Source organism: Phaseolus vulgaris, chromosome 11, assembly GCF_051622355.1.
Source record: "Phaseolus vulgaris cultivar YP4 chromosome 11, ASM5162235v1, whole genome shotgun sequence".
NCBI classification, from domain to species: domain Eukaryota; kingdom Viridiplantae; phylum Streptophyta; class Magnoliopsida; order Fabales; family Fabaceae; genus Phaseolus; species Phaseolus vulgaris.
Genome location: NC_143508.1, coordinates 47,835,101 through 47,840,090, shown reverse-complemented (window position 1 = coordinate 47,840,090; position 4,990 = coordinate 47,835,101). Strand labels below are relative to the sequence as shown.

General features: G+C 27.9%; 1 non-coding gene across 1 annotated transcript; it reads right to left on the bottom strand.

The window, feature by feature from the left end:
• Positions 1-407: 407 nt before the first annotated feature.
• LOC137811976 (U2 spliceosomal RNA) lies at positions 408-603 on the bottom strand. The gene has a single exon (XR_011081210.1). It is a non-coding gene; the product is annotated as a U2 spliceosomal RNA (small nuclear RNA).
• Positions 604-4,990: the final 4,387 nt, after the last annotated feature.

The window sequence follows — 4,990 nt, the reverse complement described above, 5'->3', positions numbered from 1 at the left end:
ATTCTTCTAATACAATTAAAGAATTAGGGACAGATACATTTCATGATATTTCCATGTAGGACAGAATGACATCCTTATATGCAATTCAAACTTTCAATATTCATGCACCATGCAAAACATTCTACATAGATATATATGCAATATATGGAACTTTCAATATTCATGCACCATGCCAAACATTCTACATAGATATATATATGCAATACAAACACTCCATAGAATTGGTACATTTCTCCTAAAATCAAGACTCTGATTCTTTGTGCAAATTACTTTCTCCTAAACAATTAGCAAAATAAACAAGAGAGCCAAAAGAAGGATCTATGTAAGAGCCACTCAGAAAAACAGAATAAGAGACACTCAAACTCAAAAATAAAAATTTAAGATTATAAAAATTTGAACTGATCTTGGTGGGATGCACTAGTCTTTTGCTGTAGTGCAAAGCAAAGACAATGCTCCAAAAGCCTCAGTAGCAAGCTACTGTAATTGGCCTCTCCCTTAAAAAATAAATTTAATATCGTGTGAACCAATGGTTCACATATCAGATATTAAACTGATAAGAACAGATACTACACTTGATCTTAGCCAAAAGGCCGAGAAAGGTATGCTTTGTACTGTCTAAGTATTCTGTTTTTATATTCTGCTCTCCTGTTCTTGTCAGAGTTGTAAGAAATGTGGGACTTATGCTTCAAGAATGCTTGAACAAAATGATTTTAGAATTGGTGAATGTATAATTTTATAATGCATGAATTTATTTAACTGTTGTTATATGTAGATTTTTTGAAAACAGTGTATATACAGCAATTTATTTTTCCTTTACAAAATGCTAGTTGCTGTAGTATTTTTGCTGTATGAAAATACTTGTCTGTAGAAATTAATTTTTATGCAAAAATTTGCTTGTCTTGTGTGCAGTAATTTAAAAATATTGTTAGTATTTTGTAATTTGTTGCATTTTAATCTTAAGGATCTAAGTCTTGTTTATTGTATTTTAATATTTGTTGTCTGCTATATTTTAAATCTGCTACTGAGTGAACTTCAGCAATTATTGTTCTGCTACTGCTTCTACTTGCGTTTGATCAGCTTATAGCTCAAACACATAAAATGATGTTGACTTAACATTCTACTGCCACAGTTTTGTTGATTTCTTATGCTATGTTTAAAATTTAGAGAAAAAATGGATTTTGTGAAAAGTCTAGTAGTTAGTCATGGTAATTCATGTACTTGTTGGCATCAGACAAAGTCTTTTGAAAATAAGTGTTATTTTTCTTTTCTAATGGTACCTAAATCTGAGTAATTCAATTTTTTCTCTGCAACTACTCATTGATGACATGATTAAACACATAGAACATGCATTCTCCAACAATTTGTAAAGTAATTTAACACTTTTTCTTTTGATCTGTTTACAATTTCAAAGATTTTGTCAAAAACAAAAAAAAGTTAGGTAATGATTTAGAATCATATTATTTCTTAATTTTAGTAAAAAAATTGTTAGAAAATAATATACCCTCTAATATATAAATTAAAGTGTCCAATAGTCTCATTTGTTCACTCTCTGAGACATTTCATTATTTAGTTTATGATATGCTTTCTGTTTTTTGATATGTTTGGTTTAATTTGAAAATAACAAATACTCAACTATTTGTAAGTAGAGAAGACAAAACAACTTATTGATTGTACCTTCTCACAGTATCCAAACACAGTTTAAGATCCAAATTTGGCTTACCAATCATCATATTGATCCCTTTGATAAGGTGAGCAAACTTGTGCCAATGGGAAAATTTTCCATTAACCAAATACAAAGCAACTTATATAGTACTTCTAAAATGTGCAATAGAATGGTTACAAATAAAACTTATATTTTGTAAGAGATTTTCATACAAAAAAAAATAATGATCCAAGCAACAAGGCTCACACCAGCCAGATTCATATTAAGTTTTATTCTCTTTTGCTAAATAAGATGAACAGATTTTGACATAAAAAAAAAAGTGATAGTCCAAAGCCCTCCACTCTAGGAGATCTATGCCTTCACTAAGCAACCTATTTATAGTGGCAAAACCATGTCCAAACAAATGGTATCAGTGAGCTCAATCCTATTTCTCCTAAGGGGAAATGTATTAATCAATCAGAAAAAATTAAAGCTTTTCATTTTTGTAAAAATAAATTTTTTTTTTTTATTATTATTATTTTAACCTTATCTTTGGATAGAAAACTTAAGGATTTTTATAACACTCAAATAGGTTGAATTTGAATTGTTTTATTTTTTAAATATTTAGTTTGGATAAAGAATTTGAATTTGAATTTAATTTTAAATAAAGTGTTTCAATTAACACTAAATTTAAAAAAATTATTTAAATTTTTAAAGATTAAAAAATGTCATTATTGATAATTTTTTTAGTTTACTTTCTATGTTATTTTTCTGTCAAAGTTCATGATAGTTTTTCATTTAATATTTAAAAAAAATCAATTACCGTTAACCGAGATTGTTTATAGTTTGATTATAATTATTAGTGATCAAAATTATTTTTACCGCTAAAAGATTTTTTGTCTATATTTTTTTATCAATTCACTCCTGAGTTTTTCCAATTTATATTCGAAAAAAAACAATGAAAATTTTCCAATTAACATTAGAAAAGACATCCTAAGAAGTATTGAAAGGAAAAAAAAGTATTTATGTTAATTATAATAAAACTTATTTGTTTCACATTCTTAAAATGAAACAATTTAAGAAAACTCTAACTAATATTTAACAATTTCACATTCTTAAAATGAAACAATTTAAGAAAATTCTAACTAATATTTAACAAGAAATAATAACTTACAATAATAAAAAAGTTAACAACTTAAATCATAAAATAAATCTTATTAATATTAATAAAAAAATTATAATCCACATCAACTAAATTGAATGCTAATCAAACTGATGAGAACTTAACCAAGCTTGAAAAGAAAATATGAATTTGCAAATAAGGAGAATTGTCGCCTATAATTGCTATTATAGATTATGGTTTTTAGAAAACCGTTGTTTATATGGTTATTAGGTTATAATTGTTGTCTATATGCTTTTTAATTTTTCACTTTAGGCCTTTTTGTCTTCGCACTTTCTTCTCCGCTTGTCATGTTGTTTTTTCTACAAATTTTCCTTGTTGTCGTTGCTCTCATTCCTTGTAATATGTCTTCTTTATTATTTTTTTATGTTGTTTTTTCATACTTTTTGGGCTTTCTTGATGGATAATTCTTCATTTTCAATGTTGAACGAGTGTGTTCCCAAGTTTGAAATTATTGTTTGTGTTCTCCTCAGCATCGCTGTTATGCGTCACCATTGAAGCTTTTGAGCTCCTCACAACCTTTGTTCCTTTACGACAAGCTTTGTCCCCCCCATCTTGAGTTTTCACATCCCAAAGTTGTTTCTTTCGAAAATTTATCAATATCAAACTTGGTGGTCATTTCTTTATTTTCTTAACTTTCTTTTCTTGTTCCCATAATTGTCTAATAAACTACAGTTGTGTGACCGTCGTCTAATTCAAAACTATAAATAACATGTGCACTAACTATGACTCTAAAATCGTCGTCTAAGATCTTTAAAAACCGTTGTCTAAAACATTTTTACAAGAACAAATTTAAAATTGGTTTTAGCTACTAATTTTAGAATCTAATTAACTAATCGATATTTAATTAACTACCAAAGTTTTAGTTAGCAATTTTAGAAACTAAAGTAGTTGGTAGTTAAAACCTTGAAATTAGATATCAATTAGAAATTAGTTTATAAATTTAGAACATACTTTAGATAGCAATAATTTTTTTTTAATTTCTAAAATAATATCTAATTTAGTTAATATAGTAACTAATTATTTTTTCTCTTTGAAATTGGTTTTTATTTAAAAAAATTCTTATAATGTCTACATGGACTACGACTCTTAAACTGTCATTTAAGATATTTTTAAAACCGTTGTCTATCTAAAGATATTTTTACGGTGGTAAATAATTTTTTTTATATATAAAAATTTTCATGTTAGGCATCATTATGCAACTTGACATCTCAACTAAGCTGACACCTCAAGTAACAACAATCATTTGCCCTCACATAAAAAAATATTATTAAAAAAAGAAAACGAAAGAAAATACAAAAAAAATATAGGGGGACTAGACCAAAACCCACATGTTAACAAAAACGATATATAGATAGACTATACCTATTCATAAAGAATTCTAAGAACAGACTAGATGGAAGCCTATTATACTAATGAAATGATTCTCTATGAGTAACCTAAATTAGCCAACTTATCAACACACATATTCCCTTCACGAAAATATAAGTAACCCTAAACCTAATTTTCCGAGAGTAATTAAGATAAGTATTCCAGCGATTATGAAGAGTCCATGGAATATTAGTTCTAGCAATACATACAACACAAACCAATGCAAAATCACATTCAAGCCAAACATTAGTAAGTCCCATCTTTTGAGCTTCCTCCATAGCATGTATAACTCCATAAAACTCAACAATCATAGCAATCTAAACTTCAAGAAACGCAAAGAAAGCACCAATAAACTCCCTCATACTCCAACGAAAAATACCTCCACAAGTAGCAAGACCAGGATATCTCCTAGTAGCCCCATCAGTGTTAATTTTAACTAAGTTTGGTCAAGGGAACTCCCATCTAACCAAAAGAGGACAAAGAACTTTACCAGTACGAGTATTAATACCAAAAAACTTAATCACGTTGAAATCCAACATATCATTCTTCATTGAAGCTTTAGACGAATTTCCCACTAGACAAGTTAAATCTTTATTTACCGAAATAGCCCTAGAAACATCAATCTTATCCTGAAATCTAGCATAATTCCTCATACGCCATATCATCCAAATAGAAAAAGTTATCATAGCAAGTTTAATCAATTTAATCAAACAACTACCATCACTCTTAATAAAAGAAAGAAGATCATCCTTATGAGAGAAATGAGAAGTAAGGAAAATTTGTCGAATGAAACTCCA